Genomic DNA, 25,934 nt, shown 5'->3' with positions numbered 1-25,934 from the left:
TCGTAATTGGGGACAATTGGTCGGGCAGGATTTAGAAAAAATAAATTTGGCTGTAAAAAACTCACACTCAAGACAGGCGGCATAAGAATTCTACGCATTAGTAGATAATTCTCTGAATTTTTGCAGAATTTTAATGCTGGCTTCACTTCTAGACACAAATTTATTGCTAGGAAGACATTTTCAGTGTCAGTGTAAGTCGTCTTAAATCGCAATATAAAGGTCCTAGGACCATATGGGTGTATGTAGATGCTGGCTTTCCCACGTTTTTTTTTTTTTTTTTTTTCCGAACGAACGCCACCAAATCCCGAATCCTAACCATAGACAGCTCCGCTACAAAAATCACAAAAAATCGTTTGGCCTAATTTGCGAAAATGTATACCATTATTACAGGCAGTTTGTTCCAGTTTGATTAAAGTCGAAACCAGTCATACTACTGTGTTTGTTTGACACTTGTCACGTTTAGCGCCATAAACCAGGAAAATAACTGTTTACATGAACTCCTCATAGTGGGTAACCGGATTAATTTATCGCCGAGTGATAGGCCGCACCTGGTTCGGTACTTGAGTGTGATCCCTAATTACATCCACAAATTCTAGTTAGAATCAAGTAAAAGTCGTGGCCGCTTTCAACGTAGATGTTGGCAGAATGCGACTTCCAAAATTTTTGTTTTATCTACGCAAGTTTCAATTTGAGACTACGCTGGTTGTACTCCTGCAGAATGTACACTGGAGGAGTGGGTATCACTCCATGAACACCAATCCCACGACCAGTCTGCACTTTCCAGGTAGAGAACGTCATCTTGTCATCCCAACTTAAACACGGCTTTGAATATTCTATTACCTTTTGCAATCTTGTTAACATTGTTAGTTTTTTTTCTATATTTTTACTGCGCAATTGCATCAAACTAATCGTACAACGACGTTGTCGGCGCCACTAAGAAAAGTAATCATAAAAAGTAAAGCCACACAGGCGTTTACATGTTTTTTGAACAGTTCGCAAACGCGATAAACTAAAAGTTAGGGCGTGAATAATTGACTCAGTTTACTTTTACCACCAATTTAGCGCAGCAGGGCTGATAGGTGTAGATGGCCGTCGGTCGAAAGGTACGGCAAGGCCTAAATGATTGCACGCTACGCCCTGGAAAAAGCAACAAGAACATCTCAGCGGGGAGTACGACAAAAACCAAAAAGAAAAGGAGGCTCTAATATAAAGCCATTATTGTCTTAACACAATAAAATGGCCATCAAGGCTTGAACTCGGCTGTTTCGGCCGCAATAACTAAACAGAGTACACGAATAGTACCTTAATAAATGCTATCACAAGAGACAGAAAGCGCTGAAAACTATAAAATAAACCTCTCATTGCTTTCGTAACACGACAAAATTGTCATCAGTGCTCCCATTTCGCTTATGTACTTCGGCCTCGGTGCTTTTTTTCTTACCAACTGTTTTGTATTTCTGTGTTTGCGTCAGGCACGTACACGCACGCACATACGGACACAAAACCAACTTTTTTGCCAGACTAATACGCCACTCTTTCGAGCCGCGTTTGTTTAATCTAATTACAACGCGAGCAAACATGGCCCAGTTTTCACTCCGAAGTACTCTGAAAAAGAAAAGAGTAATTTAAAAGCGAAAATCGTCAGCAGGGCCAACCGGGCGGAGAATAACCGGCCCGTAAAGCCCATCGCTACGGTTAACAGCGGCGCGTAGAAATAAATGGGGGAGGAGGGGGGATGAAGAGGGTACGGAACAGAGCGACGCCCTGCAGGGTCCCACCAGACGAGCGGGCAACTCGTCGTATTAGGGTTGCGGTAGCGCGGGAGGGGATGGCGGCGGGGCGAAGGTAAACGTTGCTTGGAACGTGACTCAGGACTACCAATTAGGACGGAGGTACGGTCGAGGGGAAGATGGAGAAACACACGAACGCACGACCACCCCAAACTAAAGAAAACCGGCGGCCGCGTCTAAACCCAATAACGCGCCGGAGGTTCGCAGTCGCGAGGGAGTGCTACTACGGAAGACGGGAAAAAATAACGGAGGGGAAAAAAAGAACAAGAAAAAAGCCGGTTTGTAAGGGAGACAAAGTGTAGGGGAAAAGACAGGAGGAGGCAACCACGCGGCAACGTCCAACGAGATCAATTGGACCCCGAGTGGAAGAGGCGGATGCCGTGTACGCGCTGCTTGGCCGGCCGGCCAGCTCACTGAGAGATCGATGTTTGGGAGCCCTTAACCTCGTCTTCACTAAACAGCGCCCCCGAGCGATCGTGCGGCCGCTTTTACAGTCTATAGCTGCGCGCTCTCCACAAGGCTCGCTTTTTTCCGTCGCCCTTTCTCACCTCCGTTCGCAAGCTTTCGACTGGCTGTGCGCGTTATTCCTTTCAGTGCGGGAGGAGCGGAGTTTAGTCTGAGTTCGGTTTTGATTTTGCTTTCCGTTATCTCGTATCCCTTTGCCTTGAGAGATTCGAGTGGTTCCTAAGCGAATCACGGGAGAGAAAATCTCCTTTGAGTGTATAGCTTCCGCGTTAGCTTCATGAGGACAACTTCGCCCATGCAAATGTTAAATTCAGAGCACTCAAGAACCATTTTAAACGAAACGTAATGCTCTTGCATCACTGGAGGAATTCTAGTGTATGTCGCTCTGACTATGTCTGGCTGTATACCTTCGTTCCGCCGCTATCCTATGCTAAGGACGTGATAACGACGCGACAGTGGATCTGTGGTAATATTTGATACAGGAAACACGCAAAAAACTAACGCATCGATGTCTGTCTCGGCTGCGAACAAGCTGAGAGTAAATGTTTTGTTTTTGCCACGCTAAAGCACAAATATGTGTGATTGTTATAAGTCAAGGGTTTACTGTTCTAGAAATATTGAAAAGACATTATTGGCAAAATCATTGGAGAATATTCATAAGATTTATTTTCGGGATTTACACGCTCGCAGCGTGGGTAGCTAGCTTGAGAAAATCGTGTATGGCGATTCAAGAGCTGATGCACTGCGCATTACCTTTTGGGCCTGTGCATTGATGAGCCCTATTTGAGGGCGAAAACATCAGTTAATTTGGTCGGTAAAATTTCCGGCGTCCTTGGCTTACAGACAACACACAAAATAGCTCAAAGCATTAAACACAGGTGAAACAATACTTGAACACGAGATATTTATAACCAGTACCTTTCGAAACTTCTAGAACTGCTGGGGTGGCTCACGTGATCACATTGTCCAGCTCAGGGGGAATCTTGGGCTTATTTGAGGCAAATTATAGCACATAACCGAGAGTATACCAGTATTCTTTCAATTGAAAACTCAATTTAGATTGCTTTTACGATAAAAAGAATTTAATTAAATACGTGCCTTTTTTATGAATTCACGATTTCTTGATACGTGAAACAAGACAAACGTGAACAAATTTTGGACGTCTCCACGAACGGATTCAGACAAAATTAAGTACCACGCAGCGCTCTCAAAACAAACTTGCCTCGTCTCCCAAAGCGACTCAGCGGAATCCGGCGCAGATGCTGGGAAACCATCAAGCAAGAAGAAATTTCGGGATGCGCTTATTATCATTCTAATTCTGAAAAGCAGCGCCAGCAACAAGGCATAACGTTATGAACGCTCGCATAAGGTGTTTTCTTATTTATTTATTCGCTTGCCTCCTTAATAACGGCGCGGCCGTATCTGCGCTTCGCGGCCCGCACCCAATATTTCCCCGCCGGCAGCCGCCATTAGGAATGGCCAGACAAATCGCACACCAGTGACTCGGTGCCGTTTGTCAAAAGGGAGAAGAAGGAAGGGGGGGGGGGGGGAAGAAGGCAGGAAGGGCCAGCAAACGATGCAAATGAGCCATTTAGAGCAGAGCGAACTACCAGGATCCGTTTTAAGGGAGGAAAAAAAACGAAAAGGAAGACGAGCGCGCAACAGAAAGCGGTCGCTGTATTTACGCAACTCTTCGCGACGCGTTAAATGAAGAAGGGAAGAAAAAAAGGATCACACGGAGGACGTGGGGAAAAGAGGGGAGGGGGACGGGCAGCTCTTTTTGCCAAGGGCGAGTCGCGCGTACTGCAAGCGTGCTAGCAGCGCTTGCGGCCGATGGAAATGTCAAGATAACAAGCGGCTGGGCGGGGCGCTCAACCGAGGCCGCAGCGTCCGAAACAGCGCACCGCAGCTTCTAAACAAAAATTAATCAGAAGCCCAGCTTCCCGTCTTCTGTAGTTCAGTAGGCAAGATGCTAGGCGCTTGCACTTCGCCCACCTCTCTCTTCTTACCATCCCCCTCCCTTCTTCCCACTCTCTTTTCCTATCCATCCGTCCGTCCGTACGTCCGTACTGTCTGTCTGCCTGTCTGTCCTTTTTTTTTCTTTTAGCTGATCTCGTTATCGTTTTATTCGCAGCAGGAGACAAGGGCGAAAGAAGAAAAAATAAGACACCTGCTCCACCGCATCCGGCCATCGGGTTTTTCTCGCCCTAAAACATGAATGGGACCGTAAAAAAGAAAAGAAAAGAAAACGAGGAGGTAGGGATGGAAGAGGAGAGGAGATGCTTCTCGGCTGCACCTCGTTCTCGGCTTCACCCTGAAACCGAAAGATGTGGCTGTCTCCTCTAGAGGAATTCGGGAGCATGCGCGAGGGGAGGTAAAATATTTCCGACGCTCGTACAGCACGCGGTTGACGCGCAAAACCGGCATTGAAAAGGGAAAGAGGAAACGTGCGAGTTGTTTGCGGCTGGCGCGGAAGTTTTCGGACGCTCTTGCTTCGCATTTTTTCTTTCTGATCTCGCATCTTTCAGCCGGCCGGCAGCCACGGTTGCGCTCTTCGAATCTAAGAGTGCGTGGGAAGGAATATACCAGGTTTGGATCACGTTCTTCTTTTCCTTTGCGCGAATTCCCCAGTCGCAGTTGGCCAAGGGAAGGCCGAGAACGGATTGCGGGATAGAGCGAACGAGCGGCTCGCCACTTCCCGGGCCCGCGCGTTAAATGACCATGACATTCGTCTAGATCTTCTGGAATGTTAGCCGCGCGCCGCCGCTGTTCCGTGTCCAGTTGGAATTTCACTCGCACTTCTCCATCCTCTGACGTCTGCCCCCTTGTAATTGGGTTCTTCTTTCTTGTTGCTTTTTTTTTTTCTTGTCCTGCTTTGTTTCGGTATATCTTGGTCGCAGTGCTCGTTTCTTGTTCTGTTTCCCTGGGTTCGGTCGGCGAAGTAAAAACCTCATTGGAAGAGTCTGCAGGCTTCAAGCGGGAAATAGGCTTACCCTGACGCGACCAGAAGTGCCTAGTAGCCACAAAGCACGGTGTAAAAGCGAGCCGCGGACGTCACGCATGTGTGTAGGCTCGAGCTAGAGATATAGGGCAACCTTTCGAACAACCTCCGAGCAGTAAAATCGCATTATATGCGTTTCTCTAAGAGAAAAAAATATAGAGAGGTGACAGAAGACGCACAGCCCCAGGTAACGGCTGGCAGAATCTCTACTTTCACTCTTTGTAGAGCCACGTGAATGAATTCAAGTGACGCCGCGTGGGCAATTGTAGTGGGTGTCGTTTAAAGCTTTGCTTTCCAGCCACCTTCACAGCGTGGATTGGAGCCAATTTTTTATTCATTTACCCTAAATGCCCGTAATGGTGTTACATAGGGTGAGGGTGAAAAAAAAACATTTTTAACATAAACAGCAACACCCATGGAAATACAAATAGAAACACATTCATGTCGAAACACATAGTTTCATGATAATGGAACACAAGAAGGGGAGCAATAGTTATCAAATTTAAACAAGTCTATGTACAGGTTCGGAAATGACACAAACATTAAAAACTATTCATACTTTGGGAACTAACTGTAACTCTTTAATGAATGAGAGTGACGATGTTACCTGGGAGCTGATTCCAGTGATGAATAGCAAGTAAAAGTGGCGAGAAGAAAAATAGCTTAATACGTTCGATAACTGGCTGGACTTTCCATGCATGATCTAGACGAGAAAAAAAAACGCGACCAGTGACTTGTATGTGCGAGTTAGCCAAAGAAGACTGGCCGTGGTATAGCATATGAAAAACCGATAAAGAACTATGAAGCCGGCGTTGTTGTAGAGGCGGTAAGCTGAGGGATTTTTTCACTTCTGTTATGCTCTATGTTCGTGGGTAGTTCTTGAGAATGAATCGGGCAGCTTTATGTTGTAGTGATACAAGTTTATTTACGAGATACGACTGATAGGGATTTCAGATTAGTGATGCATATTCTATATTTGATCAAACTAGTGTTTGGTAAGCCAGAAGCTTTGTGGGCGTGTTAGCTGAATTTTGACTGTGCCTAATAAATCCTTGTGATTTAGATGCTTTACTGCTTATTGTATCAGTATGGTGGTTCGTGGTTAGATCAGATGTTATATGGACCCCCAAGTATTTTACCATGGTTACGGCTTGTATAGACATACTTTTAAGAAAATAGTGGCGGGGCTCTGACGTGCTAGTTATGGTTAATGTTATGGCGTTTGTTTTGGGCACATTTATTTCAATCTGCCAATCTTTACACCATTTTGCCACTTGATTAAGGTCTGCTTGCAAGGGTAAGGATTCTTGTTTTTTTTTTGTCTATAAATAACTCAGCCATCCCCAAATATTCGTATAGTAGAACAGATATTACTGTTATTGTCATTGATATATATTAAAAATAAGATCGGACCCAAGACTGAGCCCTGTGGGACACCAGAAGTTACATACTCTAAAAGGGAAAAATGGTCATTAATGCTTACTGATTGATACCGATGGGTTAGGATGTTATTAATCCATCTGTTAACCTTAGTGTTGATATTAAGAGCTGTAAGTTTTTCCATCAGGCGATTGTGAAAAACCTTGTCGGAAGCCTCGGCGAAGTCAATGAATATCGCATGTATTTGTGATGACGAATGTACAGCATTATAGAGATCAGTAATTAATTCGAATAATTGGGTTTCACAGGAACTGCCTTTCCAAAAACCATGTTTGAAAAAAAAGAAGCTGTGTTCTCTTGGTTGGCTCATTACGACAGATGATATTATGTGTTCTAGAAGTTTATAGACTATGCTGGTTAAGGAAGTCGGTCTGTAATTAAGGGGCAAAGATGGGTCGCCTGACTTGAAAATTGGGATGGCACGGGCAATATTCCAGGCAAATGGCGCGCATCCTGTGTCCATGGATTGCTGAAATAGAGCATCTGGGATCGGGGATATGGCCACTTTAGTTATTTTTAGTAGTTTGGTGCATATTTCATTGGGGCCAGGTGCAGAGTTGGTTGGGAGTCTATCAGTGGCTGCAGCTAAATCATCATGAGTGATAAGCAGGTCAATACATATCTGAATCTAAGGACTGCATGTTAAGAGTGGCTGATAATGGGTTTTCATTTGTAAGCACAGAACAAAGAACAGAATTGAATTCCTCTGCAGCTTCTGACGAGGAAAGGAGTCTACATTTTTGGATAATATGGACGATGGTGATGAGTATCACTTTCCAAAATTTTCTTGTGTTGGTCTGCAGTAGGTTTGATATATCATTGATGAAAAAATTTTCCTTGGCCGCCTCGATTTCAGTTTTGCACAGTTTAGATTATTCTTTGTAGCGATCCCAATCATCGGATGAATCAGATCGTTTGGCTTTTGAATAAAGTTGCTTTTTCTTGTTGATGGAGCGTTTAACGCCTGTCAAAACCACGCGCTTTGCACCGATGGCGGGATACCTATTCTTTAAATGTATTTCTCTTTGAGTTCCAGAAGCTTATCACGAACAATTTGCCAGTTATCGTTAACATTTCTGAGCCCAAAGGAAGTGAAGAACTGCGCGAAAAATGATAAAAGTTCGATTTCTATCATGCAGCGGTTTTCGCGGCTGTAATCAAGAATTTTATTTTTATTCTCGGTTTTGTAGCTTTGTGATGTTACCTGCAGTGTACTACGTTTTGATCACTGATGCTATCTAAAACATGCGCGATCGTACTGCTTGGCTCTGTAGTCAGCACAATACCTAAAGTTGTGTCGACACGTGTGGGAAGCTTGACAATTTGACTGATTGTATAGGGTTTAACCCGCCGACGCAACGCAGGCGATGAGGCGCGCTGTAGTGGATGGCTCAGGATTCATTTTGACCACCTGGGGATCTTTAACGTGCGCCGAAATCTCGTACACACGAGCGTTTTTGCTTTCCGCAAAAAAAAAAAAAAAAGCACCTGCGTTTCCTAGCCGCCCCCTTCCATAGGGGCGATTTCCCGTGCAAGCCGGGTGAACTAACCAAGCGTTGTAGTTTCACACAATGGCCGAGTGCCAGGCCGGGGAGTCGCTTCTACCTATTTTACCGGTAGGTGCCCGGCGCCACCAAGGCACACGAGTGCACATGGTGCCTTCCACAGCCACGGTGGACGCCCAACTCGCAACCGCCTGTGGCAGGACCTGCCGCCAGACTCTTGCAATGGCGCAACGCGGCATGATGGCCGGGGGCCTCGCCATATGGACAAGGGTCAGGGGCCCCTCGCAAGGGTAAATGCAGCTTTCCAGACGTGGATTCCCCTTTCAAGGGTCCGCACTCGACCAGGGACGCCTGTACCCGTTAAAGAAACCGGTGGGTGCCCGGCGGTACCAGGATTCAAACCCAGTACCTCCCGCATACGCGGCGAGTGCTGTACCTCTGAGCCATCGCTGCGGTTGACTCAAACTAAACGAAAATAACACATCAAGAACGCCGATCAATCCCTGGGTAATTGGAGTCACCAGCACGAATATATTGTGTAGTTTGGGTACTTGTTTTGTATGAAACACGGTGATTAATTCAAAGTCTCAATAAATTCGGGGGAAGAATCTGGCGGACGGTAGCAGACCCCGACAGCACAACTTACAGAAGCAGGTGAGCGGAGTATCACCCATATGATCTCTATATACATTAAATTGTGTCGACTAAATGGGCTTGCAAATTCTTTTTAACGGCTATAATGACACCATTACCGCGAGACACTGTTTGGTCTTTCCTAAATATATAAAAATGTTTAGCCAATGATAACTTGCAATCACTAACATCATAGGAAAGCCACGTTTCAGGTCCAAGCACAAAATCCTCCAAACATGACTCAGTGAACGAGAAAGGAAGGTATAGTTTATTAAATGAGCTACGAAAATTGGCCAGGAGGATTGACAGCTTTGAAGACGAATGATTTTTCAGTCATTGTTCTTTAGCAGCCGTGGCGCTTGGCTCCTCTAGAAGTGCCTCCCTGTTCCCTAGCAGGGGTTCCGCTCCTCGGCAGGGACACGACAATACTAGTTACGGGGTCGACACTGCAAGCAGGTAATTCAAGAGAAGCGAATCAAAAAGCACCTTGTATTTTCCACCCGGTTGCTTTTTTGCGTGGGTAGTCTGTTTGCTGTTTTCTGGTAACTTGCATTCTTGGCGAAACGTCATCCTCGATCCACACACCTGGCGACTCTAGGTCCTTTATTTTCCAAGCATTCTTTAAGACGTTATGTTTGTCTTTAAAGTTGAGACATTTGACAACTACTGGGCGGACTGTTCCCGCGTTCCATTCACCTATTCTGTGTGCCCGCTGGATCTCCCCAACCTGTATGTCCAAGTTTTTGCTAGCAAACTTGTTAATCGTTCCTTCAGTCTCTGCCCACTTTCCCGGTGTGCTCTTAGGAAGGTCCCTAAAAATAAGGTTACTCCGGCGCATGCGGTTGTTGAGGTCGTCAACAACAAGGCTCGATCGCTGAGTTTTCTTTGAGTCAATGTTTCTGAGCTGATCAAATGATTCTTTTAGCACGGAGATGACACTACTGACGTCTACACGGAGGTTGCTGACAGAATCAGATTGCTCCTCAAGTTCAGAAAGGCGTATCTTAATGTCTGTCACATTGAGCTGGAGGTCTTTGAATTTGCTATATGCGCCCTTCTGAAGCTTATCGTTTGATGCTACCAGTTCCTCAACAAGTGTCGACACTTGATCTAGTTTCTCTGGCCCGGGGTTTGTTTTCCCGTCACCAGCACAGACAAGCAAGTGAGCAAGACAAAACAGGACCAGTGATAACCCTCCCCCATCACCCAGACGTCGAGTAAGACCCTCGGCTTGGAGCCACGTACACCGGATAATCATAACGGGCCGAGCAACCGGGGCGAATACGGTACGTGCACAGATGAGCACCCATCGCAAGGCAATCGGCAGTCAATGGTCGCCCTTTGAGCCACAATCGTACTCACAGTGTCAGGCGCGATGAGTTGAAAACCACTCAGCCACCACAACAGCCAAAAATCGAGACAGTCGTCCTCACAGACCACAACAAATGTCTGTAGTGGGACACTACCTTTGAAAGCGGGCAGGCACAGCTTGCGGAAGAAGGCCGAGCAACAGCGGGCGAGAACGCTCGGGACCTTTCTTTCACTTCGAGGGGGTCGAGTAGCTTCGGCTACAGCAGTGGTTCTCAAATGGGAGTCCGTGAGGCCCTTTCAGGGTTCTGCTAAGCCTTCCTCAACTCCCCCCCCCCCCCCCGTCCGCCATTTATTTTACCGTTTTTCCAAACCCTGCCGCCAATGCAAGAATGTGGCTACACTGCTTGGGCTACGTTGATTCCCAGCTCCGCATTTCAACTGTATCAATGCCGGCTTTGTGCACAACACGCCGGCTATGCAGAAAACCCAGACGTACAAACGGCAGCATACAAGTGTTTGGGCGACTTTCAGCTGCAAGAGCCAACTATTTCATAATGCGGCGTGCTTCAGCATGAAATTCAGCGAAAAGGCGGACATTGCATGTGTGCGGGCGACTATAGCTGCATGGGCAAATTGCTTGATATTGAGACGTACATCATTAGAGTGTATCATGGGGTCCTCCATCACTTTTTTAATGTCAAAAGGGGCCCGCGGCACACTCGTGGTTGAGAACCACTGGGCTACACGAACATAGCGTCCGCTCAGGAAGAAGCGGCTGCGGACGGCCTTGGGTCGCGGAGGAGGCTTCGTCAGTAGTAGGCGGCACACGTAGACGTCGAGCAGCGCGGCGGGGAAGAACCGAGGCAGCCAACCCTGGCACGTGGCGTTGTCGTACTCGCTTGTGGGGATTTCGCTTCACCACGCGGTGTCTGGTGGTGTGTACGCAGCCACGTCCCTGTCGAGCACTACCCCAGAAATAGTCAGGGAGCCGGGTGAGGATAAACACGGCGGCAGACGCACTTGTACCGGGTCCGTTAGGCTCACTGAGCTTCAAAATTTCCAGGTCCTGAAAATTCCGCAATACTCGCGGTACAACCGTAAATTTGGAAGCCACAAGTGGCGCTTACTTTGTGCAGGCGTGGGGAAAGAACAGCTTGACGCACACGTCACGCATCCCGCACATATGAGGGAATGTCGAGAGAGAGAGAGAGAGAGAGAGAGAGAGAGAGAGAGAGAGAGAGAGAGAGAGAGAGAGAGAGAGAGAGAGAGAGAGAGAGAAATAACATTTATTTAAAGAGCTCCCCCTTATGGGGCGGTGGCGGCTGCCCACAGGGCCGCAGCGACCTGGAGGCCTCGGGAGGCGACTAGCACCTGGTCCGAAACCAAACGACGCGAACGAGCGTCCGCGCACAGTGACGACGGTGGCGCCGCTGGCGGTGTGCACGTGATTTGAAGCTAGCTGTCCACGTGTCCGCAGCTGGGCCATGAATCGCAGTTTGCAGTCCGTTATGTAGGCTTCTCCCGGGCGGGTGGTAGAGGCAGGCCATTGTGTGCTTTTCCGGGATGCGTAGGCTTTCGCGTTCAGAATCGCGTATAGTGGCACTAGTGCACACGGGCCCAGGCCGGGCCGCGGGCCGGACTCGGGCCGGGTAGCACACATTTTCTCGTTCCCGGGCCAAGCTCGGGCTTGAGCAAAAAAATGACAGCATCTCCACTCCGTGGATGATGGCGAGGGTGCGGAGTGCGGGGACTCGAAATGGCATCCAAGTTGCGCCCCGAGTGACATCCCATTTGCGCCCCGACCGTCATTCGATTCGAGCCGTGAGTTGCACCTTGATTATTCCCTAAATGAAACTGCAACTCACGGCTCAAATCAAATTTCGCATGATTATCGCTTGATGGTGGTGTGCGCACGGATGGACGCGGACGGACATTGAGAGGTCCTATGGTACTCCGCACCGTTGCAGGCGAGGGAGCAAGCCGTTTGACTCCCAGGTACTACCTCACGGTCGCAGCCCAATGGGTAAGACGACTGACACTAACGCTGTCTTGTCTACCAGACACGGGCTCGAATCGTGCCGGTGCCTGTGTGATTTTTCGTTATTGCAAATGCTATGCGCACGGACGCGGACGGACATTGTGTGGTCCTAAGGTGCTCCGGACCTAAACAAATTTTGGGCCGTGCCGTTCCCAGCCTGCCCGGGTAGTGCCTGAGGCCAGGCAGTCGTGTACCGCAAGTTTTAAATTGTTGATAACAATTGCTATAACGCTGCTATAACGCCTTCGGGCGCTGCAGGTATATGTTGAATAAAGAATAAAGAACAAGAAGTTGGCTCATTGATCCTGTAGGGTAAATGAAAACAAAAAAGCGACGCATAGTCACCGCTAAAAATAACAAAATAACGCATTGCACTTAGAAAGTCTTCAAGTCAATAAAAGTAACATGGACTCCATCACCATACTAGGAGAGAGCGGGTAAAAAACTAGAGCACACTTGTCTTAGGGTACATCATAGTCTTTTCCCTCTACTTTTCAAACTAAAAAAAAAAAAAGAATGTGACCTGGACTGGACTTTGTGCAGACCGTGTCACCAACGATAAGCTAACGTATTCCTGGTTCTTTTTTACTCTTTTTATACAGTTTTGTTTTGCCAATAAAAGCGGCGTTTGGTGTAGACAACTTTGAGAGCACGGGAAGAATTCAGCTGTGCTTGGATAGGTTCCGGAAACAACCGACAAAGCACCTTTTCGAAATAAATTGAGAAAAAGTAAAAGTTTAACTAGCTCTCAGCAGAATGTGTTAGCGTCATAAACAAGTTGAAAGGAGAGTTCTTTGAGAAACGAATCGAATGAAACAACGAAAGGCGTGACATAGGTTAAAAAATGCATAAACAGATGATCCACTTTTGTCTGCACCATTTAAACGATCCTCGCTATGCTTTAAATTCTAAGACCGTTGCAACTGAAGTGAATATTTCACCGAGATTCTCGAAAATACATTTTCTAGGACAGGATATTTATGTTGTACAAAGGTAGGTCCAAGTATAAACAAATTTAAATTCAATATACTCTCTCTATGTTTAATTATCTTAGGTTAAAGAGACCAAACTTTTTCTGGTTCACATTTAGACTATATCGGACTTGGCTGGTATTAAGAAACATTCTGGCGGGCTCGAGCTTATTTTATTAAATGCTGACGGGCTCGGGCCAAGCTCGGGCTAATATTTTACAATTTTGTCGCGCTTGGGGCGAGCTCGGGCTTTTATTTCAATGTTTTGTAGGGCTCAGGCTGGGTCCGTGACTTGTCTCTACCAGGCCGGCTCCGGCCGGGCCTCGAAATTCCTGCCCGTGCAGTGCTCTATTTAGTGCCTTCACCCTCCTGCCCACCCCGCCAGTCCGTGGTCCTCCACACCCTCTCCGGCGTACGCTCCTCGTCGACGACTATGACGATGATGAGGATGATTGCTAGTGGTATCACCTAAGTACATCTTACAAAAAAAAAAAAAAAACTAACATATCTGTTTTATACTCTTCGTTTTATACTGGCGCTACTCTTAGGGCAGGCACAAAATATTTTTTATTACAAGTGGTAGCTGTCCTAGGCAACATTTCCTTCTCTGCTTTTCGTCCACCAGCATTTTCATCTTCTTTTCGTCGCCTCGAAAGCTTTGAAGTTAACTCCCTCTATGCTACCCTTAAATCCTAGGGCTTCTGGAAGCCGAAAATTTCCCTCATGTAGATTTGGATGGATACACTCGCATTCCATCCAACACATGTGCCGTATAGTTTTTGTTTCTTTTCCGCAGACCACGCATACCCCATAATTTCGTGAATACTTCCCCACAAAGCTCTCAGTTCGCAAGCAACCTGCTCTATAGCCTGAAAAAGCAAAGCACTGCCCTGGGAATTATTGTAGAAATTTTCCTTTCTTATGTTCAATTTCTCAGCCCTGTACATCTCTAACGACGTTTTAGCTTCCATTTTTTCTCTCCATTTATTCGTTTCAATCTGCCTTGCCTCTTTTTTGATTACCTTGGCTGTTTTGGATTCTCCACTGTTCTTTCCGTACTTCATCTTTAGCCTTCTAGTCTTCCTGTACCAGTGTGTGCCCAAAAACCTTAGCTGCCCACCTTCGTTGATCCATTGCTCTCAACCTCATCCCAAACTTTTTTTACTCTGTGCTTCTCGAACTTCAAATGACGACCAGCCCATATCTCCCTGCATTGCTTCGTTAGTTGTTTTTCCTTGCGCACCTAAGGCCAAACGGCCTACCTTTCTCGGGTTCACTTGAAGGCCTGAATCCTCATAGAACGTCTGATTTTAAGCAGAGTACAGCATTCGCAAACGGGAGTCCCGGAACCATTACTCCTTTCAACATTCCTCTCACTAGTTCATATTTGTTATACCCCCACAGAACTCTATGCTACCTCATAGCTACGTTTCGCTTTCCCTTACCGTTAAGTTGCTCCTCGTGAGTTCTTAAGTAGTTATCCCCTTAGTTTATCCAATCTCCCAAATATTTATAGTCCTTAACTCTGGGCAATTTGCCTTGCTGGATAGACACTGCATCAGTGGTAGCGCCATTGAAAAACATTATTCCCGATTTTTCTGCGCTAAAATTTATGCTTTAGTACTAAAGGTTGCTTCCGCGTAAGAATACCCCACGTGCAGGGGTGCATGCACCCTTTACAGGCCGCTTGCTTCGTTGTACTGTCGTCACTTCCGTAACGAATATGACGTCGGTTAAATCGCCGTGTAACCAGGCATAAAACACTGTCGTGTTAAAAAGCAGTGATATACAAGGAGAGAAAGGATGTTTGAATTCCTGTTTCAGTCCTCGAAGGGTGTTGACCTCCTGTGCGCATTTCTGCCCTTCCCATGTCAGGCAGACTCTGTTATATTTATAGATTGCTATAAGAAACTGTATTCATCATCATCATCACCAGCCTATCTAAGCCCACTGCAGGGCAAAGGCCTCTCCCATTAATCTCCAATTATCCCGGTCCTGTGCTAACAGCATTCTCCACAGCATCCTCCTCTCTACTTCTAGGCGCCCTCTTCCTACGGCTGCAGCGTACTAGAAGAGGTACAGTGAAAGTTCTAGTACACTGTACTAAGACGCTGCCTTTCCTCTCCCATCTTGTCGGCGTCCGACGTAGTCTCGCCGAATTCGCAGACGGGACACTTACGCTTCCCCGTAAAAAGGGTTGCATGTGGACAAAGTGAGCGGCTCCTACGGCCTGCTTTTTTTTTTTTTTTTTTTTTGTAACCAAGAGCGCACTCTGCGGATGCGGGGGGGGGAGTCCGCGTTGTTGAAACACGCAGAAAAAAGAAAGAACGAGTTTTTTTTTTTTTTTTACAATGCCTTTTTTGGGAGGCAGTCCGCTACCATTTCCAATTTTCGGGTGCTGTTCCCAGCAGCCCTCGTCCTTTATTTTCTCACTTTCCCGAATTCCCCTCTCGTTCCCCTCCTCCACGTCGTGAAAAACTTCACTTCAGTGTGGATGCCCCCTCGTACGGCGACGCGACTGCGTCGTCACTGTTCAATACCATCCACGTTGTCAAAGTTGTAGTGCTGCGTCGGCCTCCCTTCGGATCCTTCAGAGCCGGGCTGCTGCCGTTCGTGTTTCTCATCTGACCCCCCGCTCGGCTTGCCTGCTGCGTCCAGCTGCTGTCATGGCCATTGTTGTGCCGCCACGAGAGGACGGAGCACACGCGAGCTCTGCTCTTCGTTCGTGCGAGAGGAAACCGGGACGACGAAAGACGGAATTTCGATATATATATATATATATATATATATATATATATATATATATATATATATATATATATATATATATATATATATATATATATATATATATATATATATATATATATATATATATATATATATAATAGAGGGAGAGAGATGAGAGAAAGGACGATAAATAGAAAGGAAGAGAGAAGAGCGGTGACATGAAAGATATCAGTGATACCCTCTATCCGTAAAATGATTTCCATACACAGGAGAGGCAAACACAAGCGCTTATTTTCCTTTTTTTTTTCTTTCTTGTTTGCGCGAGCTAAGGCAGCTGCAGTGCCAGCCCGAACACGTCAGAGAAAAAAATATGCGGACATTGCATACATAAAAGATGCCTACCTTCGGGGGCCTCTCTTTTTCTGTTCCTGTAGTTTCCTTCTCTTTCGCTTATACTCGTCACCTCTCTCTAAACTTTCTCCTCCAAGCTTGGCGTCTTTTTTCGCTCTCTGTCTCTCTCTCTGACCCTTTTTGCCCTAGTCTTTCACTTTTCGAGTGCATCTTAAGCTTCTTACGCCTGCGCTGAAACACGGCCGATTGCACAATGGCTTCGAAGAACTGGCTTCTCGTCTCCGAAGGTCGGAGGTCTTTAGAAGGTGAAAAGAAAGGAAATTTAAAGGAAGAACAAAATAGGCGGCAGCAGCACTTCTCAGGGCTTTTATCAGGCGTTATACCCGAGAAAGCTACTGGGTACACTATGGGCCAATGGGGATCGCAAAGAAAATGGAAGATGACAGCAATGCTCCTGCGCGTGTCCCGAAGCTTTCAGAGTTGAAAACAGAACAAAATAAAAATAAAGCGCCGACTCACCCGTTGTTTACTGAGCTGAATTCCTTTAGCTTCGCGTGAGGCACTCTGCGAAATAATATCTTGCAACTATTCTTTTTATATTGCTGTACATACTTGTCGAGTTCTGTTAGCGATTTAATACGCCACGAATGTAATGCTAAAAAAGCAGGGTTGATCAAAAATACTTAACAAAACTCAGTAGCTAATTATCTGTTATTCTAGGTTCGGAACAACTACTAGGATCCCTTACAACAGCATTAATTCAAAGCTTGCATACCGTTAAAAAAATACAGGTGTACTTGACTCAAGAGCTTTGTAGCTTTTTGAATATAATTTTTCTCGTCGAACTGAGGAGCTGAATTCATAATTGCATCCTAAAGGCACAAAAATTATAAAAATGAAGAGGCCACGTGCTCTCTCCGCAGATTCAGAGTACAAGAAAGTATGGCTAACCCAACTCGAAACCAACTAAGGCAACTTATACAATGCGTATCGAATACAGGAGTTGGCCTGCAAGAAATAAACATGCATATGAAACGCATCGGGCGGAGTATTGGACGGTGGGTCAAAGTAGAACAAATTACGGAGAGAAAATGTTACGAACGGTAATACTGATAATTTTTAATAATTATACGAAAAAGGTATAGATTTCTATACGCTTACTGCTAAGGAAATCTACGAATTGTTCTTGTAGATTTAATGGTTGTCATTGTCTTTTTATGTGCGTGCAATTCAAAGTTTTCGTGATTTTCTTATTTTTTGTTTGTATTATTTTTTTTCTCAAGCTGTCGCTTGCCTAATGGTGTGCAGTTGTACTATCTTTTCCAAGATGCGTAATGATTGTGTGTACATATACATAATGCTTATCCTATTGTACTCCATTGTCTATTATTACGCGAACTTCTTGTGCATGTTTCTAACGCGACGTTATGTAATTATTTTTACTCCTTTAATTGTTGTCACCCGTGAAACAGCTAAAGTTGTTTTACCGTTTGCTCTCGTGAAATTCTTAATGTTCACGCGCTGCTGTATGCTGCCCTTGTAAACAGAGGACGAGGGCTGGTCAAGCTGCCATGCATGACCAGCTTCTTTCTTTTTTTCGTCCCCTCATATCCTATTCAGAACATGAAATGAAGATTACTATTAAATGGATACTGAAGCATCATACACGCAATACTTATCAGCTGGGTGGCATATGATACGCCGTAATTGGCCCTTAAAGCAACAGCGAAAGCACGAATAAACACCATTATTTAACAAGCTTATAGGACCGCTCTGGAACTGCCACCAAAGAAATCAACAAAGAAGTTGCTCAAACTGGGATTGCATATAACTTGGGGTGGACATAGAGGAGGTCCATCACACTTTCCAACTAGAGTGGTGAAACACGTGAGAACTACCCTAAGGAAGCTACGATATGAAACTCCACCCAAGAAAGACCAAAATGTACGCGTTCTATTGCAAGCTTTAATGGTCCATTCGAGTACTGCCGATTCTACGAAACATGCACCCAGCCTACAGCAAGGGTCGCTGGAACGCAAGAGTTCTGGCCATTAACGCCAAGTACGAAAAGGACCAAACGATTAGATACAGTGACGCAGCCTTAAATCCGCATCAGCCAGCACACTTTGTAGGTTTTGTAACGCGACTGAATAATAAATAATTGCACATACAGTGCGTACAAGCCCAACAGAATCAGAACAAGAGGTTGCCATTGCCCTAGCCGCTACGACCTGCCAGGACGCCGTCACAATACCGACCGACTCGCAAGCGGCATTCCGAACTTGTTAATGAGGACGCATCAGTGAGATCTTTTAAGTCATCGAAGGGCTGCCCGAAATGAGCATCGTCTGGGGGCTTAGACATGAATCTCTCGAAGGTAATCAGCCGGTTCATGCTGCATCTCGCACGTACTACATACACCGGGCCATTACCAGAACGGGAAAGTCAACGCTCACTGCCACCAATTCTTCCAATTCTTTTTCCATGTTCCCCCCCTCCCAAAAATAAAAAGAATAACCTGGAGAGCAACACCCGCTCCAGCAACGCTTTGCAGGTTTGAAGCCAATTAAAAATAAACGAACAGACTTTTTGCAGAAAAAGCGAATTTGTAGAATGCAAAATTAAAGACCCCCGCATATTGGTTCACTTTCGGCCAGTTTATAGCAGTTCGGCCAGCTCGTACCCGCACGGCCACGCACGTTCACCTTCCCATAACCACTTCTCCATTACGCAGACATTCTGGCACACTACAGACATAGCAGACAAAAATTTCCGCCACCTCATGCTGGACCATCCACAAAAGACGCCATTACTCTCAGACGACTGCACAAGAATGCCTGTCCCTACAGTACCCTCGTCGTGCTATCTATGCCACTCAAATTCCTCCCTTTGCAATTTCTGTCCCACGCGTGACACCCCGTACTACCAGGTATGGCAGTGCCAACAAACCCCTAACCTACCCCCATCCCCTCCCTTCTTAGAGTGGATGACTCGCTTGACATACCCGGACCTTGGATCCGAGCAAAACTTCGTGAAGAGGGCCTGTACGGCAAGTCACTCTGGGTCTTCCGGACCAAGGGTTCGCTCCACGAGGCGAGTGGTGCCTGCCATCACCTTTTATGGCCACGAATATTGATTTATTCTCTCTGCATAAGATCTAGTGCTTGTCGTTGTCTCAATAACATTCTCTCAAGAGCGTAAGGGCATCCTCTTTGTGGAGGAATTTGACAAGCAACTGCTTCTCCTCCCCCTGATGGGTGCCTTTGATTCCAACATTCTATAATGGATACTCAGTACGATACTCGGGTGTGCTAACTGACGTTCAGCAGAAGCTTTCAAAAGCTTCGAAAGTTTGCTAACCACCCGTACGTTGATAATACACTAAGGCTGTTCTGAGCCGACTTTTCAGACTGTTCCCTTCCTTTCGTTGCTATCACCGAACTTGATAAGTTGAAAAGCCAGATTGAAAAGGAAACCGTTGGTGGGTGCGAAAATGCTCCCTCATGGGTTGGTTTTTTGAAGGCCCATGTAAACCCATATTAGATGCGAACGCATCTCATTCACTCGCCTTGTCCTTGCATCCATCCGGCGTTTTCGGCGTCCAACCCTCCCCCATTCTCCTCGCCACGCCAGCTGCGCTCTCCGCCGCTCACCCCTCTCCTCCTTGATAGCGAACACTCTCTCGCGAGAGGCATTGGATTGGATTCGATTGGCTTGGCTTGGCTTGACTTGACTTGACTTGACTTGACTTGACTTGAATTGGATTGGATTGGATTTGGATTGGATTGGATTAAAGTGGATTGTGTTGGATTGTGTTGCGTCATAGCCGCGGCAGACGCACTGGCGCCGGCGCGTCCCCTTACCGTTACGCGTGCTATAAAACGCGGTGCCTGCACCGCTCCGCTCCATCGTTCCAGCGCCGTTCCTCCGCTGTCCAACGCTGCAACGCGAACCCCCTATGCGTCGCATCTACACAGGGGTTCCCGCGAGGAGAGGTGGGAGTTTTCTAAGGGTCTTTTCGCCTTGAAAGTCAGCGTACTCGCTAAAACCATCTAAAACGGAGTTGTAAAATTTTATTCCGGTGCTTGGGGTTTGTCCGCATGACATCAAAGCAATTTATCACTGCTGTCTCACCGCTAAACGTTTCAAGGCGGAGCTTTCTTTGCCTCACTGAGGGGGACCGTCCACTCCAAAGCGCTCTGCAAGAAAGCCAACTTTCTCTGACGATGATGATGAACGTGGGTGAAGTGTAAGTCAGTTGAACCATCTCTATCGTTAGACGAATGTGGCAATGATGATGATGATCGTAGGTTAAGTGAAAGGTAATTGAACCGCAACGATCCGAACCGCCAACAATCACAGTCTAAACTGAGACGATAACGAACGGATCCACCTGTGTGCCGTCCTGTATTCGAAAGTTCTTCTCATGTTTGAAACGGTATGTGTTAGTCGAACAGTAAATAATATCGCAAAGGATGTACAAAGGACGTTCTTGTTTACCTACAAACATTGTTTATACAGCCAAAGCGGCACTGGTTTTAAGCGATTAGCGATCGTCTCTCATGTCTGACGGTCCTCCAATCTTTGAATGCAAGACGAGTTCTAAAAAAAAAAAAACGCGGCCAATAAAGCCCCATCGGCTGCGAACGTGGGTATGTGCGTGCCTGATGCCCCAAAAAACTGTGTCGCCTCATGTGTCTGAGAATGCGGGCATGCGCCGACCTGGCGTCCCCATTGGCTGCGGCGCGTCGTATGTATTCGAATGCAAGTGTGTGATTGGGCAACTTTAAGCCTAACGTTTCACTTTCAGTATAATACTCCCCTTAGCATAGCATTTACAGATTACGAAAAAGCCTTTCATGCAGTACAAACCACTGCAGGATTGTGCGGGCACAATAAACGCCCCGTGAGAAAAGAGGGACGTTCCTTATTAAGAAAGGCCTCCAACAAGGGTATTCATCTCGCCGAAATTGTTTGCAGCATGTCTAGAAGGAATCTTGATTGGAAGAAGTGAGGGACGCGAGTCAGTGAAGAATATGTGTCATCTTAGATTCGAAGACGACATCGCATCGTTCACTGATTCGGAAGAAGGCCTGCAAAGGAGGCATCATTAACCACGCTCGGAACGCTTAGTCGTACTGTTAAAGATAAATAATAATAAGTAGAAAGTAATGTCAAATACACACGCACAAGGTCCGTCCTTTCAGCCTAGCCAGCGAAATACTAGAAGAAATAGATGAATATAACCATATTGGGCAAGTTTTAAGTGCGAACCAAACTACGAGAAAGAAATTAGGCATAAAATCACAGAAGAGTTTGCCGCTTTGCCGCTATGTGACTAAGTGCACGTGCTAACTCGCTAAAAACTGGAACCGGAAGCACGCTCACCCTACATATGAAACCGGCTGCGGTGACTCGGTGGCTATAGCGTTGTGCAGCAGAGCCCAAGGATGCGGGCTCGATCCGTGCCGCGGTGATGACGTTTCTGATGGAGGCGAAAAGCGAAACCGCCCGTGTGTTCGTTCGATATTTCGCGCGCGTTAAAGATCCTCAGGTGGTCAAGATTAATCCGGAGCCTTCCACTACGGCGCGCCTCGTAGCTGTGTAGCGTCGGTGCTTTAAGCCCCACAATCCATCAATTCCTCTATGTGAAGAATTGCAGGGGAAGGCCAAATTTTGATGCCTGCAGGGCTGGCCCGTCTCCACTTCTCGTACCGTCCCTTCGTAGCCACCGTGGCCTCCGCGATTTGCTGCCGGCGCCCCGCCGGGAGCCGATCGCGGAGGCCACGGTAGCCACACTCCTGGTACATCCGTCGTCCGCCAGTTGCTTGTCCTATGCAACTCCTGTCCAAGTCCACTTCCTTTTGTTGGTTGGTTTTGTATAGTTGATTGATTGATTGATTGATTGATTGATTGATTGATTGATTGATTGATTGATTGATTGATTGATTGATTGATTGATTGATTGATTGATTGATTGTAGGGTTTAACGCGCCGACACAACGCAGGCGATGAGGCGCGCCGTATTGGAGGGCTCAGGATTAATTCTTCCCACCTGGGGATCTTTAGCGTCGCCGAAATCTCGTACACACGGATATTTTAGATGCAAAGCATCTCTTGCTCTCGGCTCCGTCGTCTGTAGTCCGTCGTCCGTCCATCCACCGGCCCAGGAAGACACCGGCAACACTGTCGCTCCAGCATCTCATGGTCGGGGCTATGTCCCTCCCTTGTTGTGGCGCCGTCTACACCCCCACTGCGCATGCTCGGCTCATCTCGGGCCGGCCCAGGAAGACACCGGTAACACTGTCACTCCAGGAGCCATTAAAGGGTAAGACACCACCGGGCGTTCAGCAAGCCGAGCATGCGCAGTGGGGGGTGTGGATGGCGTAACAACGACAAGGGAGGGACATAGCCCCGTCGCATCTGATAAAATTACACCATCTTCCCGTAGGGGAACCCTGAGTAGTATGCGAAGCAGCCATGGGCTCAACGCAATTTCCCATTTCGTAGTTCCGGTAAGTAAAAAGTGTGGTAGTTACCATGAAAACCAAACTGTAAATATAACGGTAGCTACGTACCTCAACCTAACGGAAACGATGAACTGAAAACTAATGGGCACTTGAATCGACCCCATGGCTGCTTTGCATACTACTCAGGGTTCCCCTACGGGAAGATGGTGTAAATGTTTTTGCTTTTCGCCTCCATCAGAAAAGCGGCCGCCGCGGCTGGGAATCGAACCCGCGTCTTCGTGCTCAGCAGCTCAACGCCAGCCACTGAGCCACTGCAGCGGGTTTGTATAGTTACCCTCCAGCATATATTCATTCTTAATAGATGAGACACACTTTATGTATTTAAGCGCCACACGTAACCTCGTTGTTTCCGTGACTTTTTGGTGCAATTAGTAGAGTGATAAATAGCAAACTGTAATGAAGATAGTGTAGGGTCACTTGACACCCATCAAAGCCGGGTTAGTTGGTACGAAAAGATGCATATGGTTTCTAAACCAAGTTTTATTATCAACACGGAAACTCTAAAACCAAATCTGTAGGATGAGATATCAAGTAGGAAAACTGCAATATATAACTGTAAAGATCACTTTTCATCTCTTAACCGAGTGTGGTATTCGCGACTGTACAGCACAGTCATTTCTTCTGGCAACGAAGTCTGATAACTTGTGTTTCTTTTTAATTAAAACTTCCTACAACTTGTTTTACATTTAAGCTTGGTGTTTTACTTGTTGTGCGTTAAAGTTTTGTGTTTTGCTATTGTTTTTACGTCAAGCTGGGAAATGTGAGCCATCTTAAAGTGAGATTTTTTTTTACATTCAAGAAACGTTCTTACAAATCAAGTACGTTCTTCGACATCTCACATTTCCAAGTTCGTAGGCAGATATAATTGGATTTCGTGCGCATGGGCGCACAGGCGATAAACTGCCCGCTGTTAGTTCGTAGATGTTTTTTTTTTATTAATCTGGCGTCCATTAGCGCATATCCATGCATAAAAATTCCTGCTACAAACCCGATCAAAATGCCATCGCGCGCGGGAGACACATTCTCAAGCTCAGTTCCCATAGTCTCAATGAAACTCTCAAATTTGTTACGTGGCTTTGGCTGCGCTGTTTTTGAGGAAGCTGACAGGTTTACTTTTCTGTAATTATACAAGCCTAATTATTCGTTTAGTCCTCCCAGTATGCATAATCCTTCAAACCCCTCCTTAAATTCTTTCTGGAAAAGGTAAGCACCTATGTACTACACGGACGGATCGCTGCCGCGTTTTTGTTTGTTTCTTGGCATTCTAAGGAACGCCTGTTCTGAACTGATAATGTCTAACTCTCTTTGCGGAGAAACATCGCATCTATAGAAGCAAAAAAAAGATGCTCAATAACCTCTAATATAGGTTAGTAACCAAATTTACATGGTTTAAATAGCAGGGCTGACACGTCTAATTTGCTCCTCGAAAGAAGGGATACCAGGAGGGAAGGGGAAGACGGGCGGCGGAGACAGAAGGCGAACTTGTAATCCACTTAAGGAGGCCGCGCGAATACCTTAGCTTTCGCGCAAAACCAAATTACAGCCGGCACAGCACGAGCATTGGTAGCGTGAAAACCCAGCGGTCGGGTCAAGTGTACCTGGCAGAGGAGGAGAGTCGACGAGGGAGACTCTCTCCAGCCAAGGCTCATGCATAATAGAGAACCCACATGGTGTTTCGTGCCCTACTTAGCGCTAACTCCGAACACGATTCATTGGGAGGCAATGACCGCACGCAACAAGAACATTGGCTAATGCGGTTTAGGTTCACCGCCAAACTTCTGCGTGCTCACCGGGATAGTGAAAAGGAAATTTCAACCTCGCTAGTTTACCAGCCAACGAAGTATCTGCTCCAACATCGCAGCGATAATTAAATCAATGACTGGTAGACGTTATTAAAAATAAAAGTTGCAATAACAGAATTAGCTCAACCAATGTGCCGCATCTACAGCCAACGACAAAACAAGTACACAAAACAGCTAAGAGAACATGCCCTTTGATGTCTACCAACTAACGTGTCTTTTACTAAACGTTTGCGGCTCCAAGGATCATATTACCGGCGACGCATGCTAGCGTGTGTTTAAAGCGGTAGCAACGGTAGCGCAGAAAGAAATATACAATCACAGCGGTGGGGGAAATGCTCTTTTGGTATCCGTGTCACGCGAGCAGGGCAAACGCTCCCGCAAGCCCCCGTTTTTCTTCGCTCCTCTCCGGCATCGACGCCCCTCAGCCTCCGGTCGTCCCACTGCTCCCGCCCTAGTTTCGAGGCGTCGCGCGCGACGCGCGGCTTATCCACGTTGACTCCTCGCGGGTGGGGAAAAGGGGACGGGCGCTGCTAAGGAAACTCCCCGGCGCCTCCGAGGATTAGCGGCGGAGGCATCGCCTCTCACTCACCCGTCTTCTAGGCCTACTCAAGACCGGCAGTCGCATCCATTCAGAGGCAGCTGAGAAGGCCATGTGAGAGTCGACTTCGATCGCCGGGGAGGCATTCTGGAACACGGGATACATACACGGGGCCACACAAACGCTGCCGCAATATCCTCGGTCACGTCGGAGACGGCCTTGGGCGGAGGGCTCTGTCCACTAGGGGCCCGAGTGGAGGCCGCCGCTTCCCCAAAGGGTCGCCACGGCTACGGGAAGATGCGGGAGAAGGGAGCACGCGCCGTCGAGTTCCACTGACACGGAGCCGCACCGGCGACGGCAGTCAACGCGTCGGCCATGTTGCATTTGCAGGCTGTCAGCCGGCGCAAAGTGCCTGCGCTCCGCTTTCAGGGGGCGCGCCGCACTCGCCCGGCTGGGGTTTTAGGGCTTTTCGAGAGATGGCGCCACGCATGCTCTTCCACATCCTTTATCCCCATCCCCCTGCTCCTTTTCTCCCCTTCTTCTTACCTTTGAGCGCGAGAGACTGGAAACGCTCTCCGCTTCTGCTCCGCATCACTTAGCATCCCCGGGAGCACCCGACGGATGGGGGATGTTGGGTAGGGTAATGTCGGTCGCCCATTTCGGTTACTGTGGCGGCAAAAAAAAAGAAGGCCTTTCAGAAGCACAGCTGAGCATCGCTTATTTTTATTATTAGAAGCGTTGTTTTAATCGGCTCCTGTCGGGGCTTTATCGCGTGTCCTGGTATTTCCCAATTGGTCAAATTAAAGAAAGTGGAAATCTGCAGCTGCTG

At 47.0% G+C, this 25,934-nt stretch overlaps 1 protein-coding gene across 1 annotated transcript in view; it reads right to left on the bottom strand.

Annotated features, from left to right (window-relative positions):
* The window catches only part of LOC144152979 (cubilin-like), a 276,959-nt gene extending 251,489 nt beyond the window's left edge, over positions 1-25,470 (bottom strand). The window contains exon 1 of the mRNA XM_077684590.1: positions 25,157-25,470. The gene's annotated coding sequence lies outside the window, so the exon portion shown is untranslated. The remainder of the gene's footprint in view (positions 1-25,156) is intronic.
* Positions 25,471-25,934: the final 464 nt, after the last annotated feature.

This window comes from Haemaphysalis longicornis, unplaced genomic scaffold (genome assembly GCF_048455015.1).
Source record: "Haemaphysalis longicornis isolate Haplotype H1 unplaced genomic scaffold, Haemaphysalis longicornis Haplotype H1 scaffold_9, whole genome shotgun sequence".
In the NCBI taxonomy this organism is placed as follows: domain Eukaryota; kingdom Metazoa; phylum Arthropoda; class Arachnida; order Ixodida; family Ixodidae; genus Haemaphysalis; species Haemaphysalis longicornis.
Note: the sequence above shows the minus strand (reverse complement) of the source record. Positions and strands in the feature narration are given on the sequence as shown.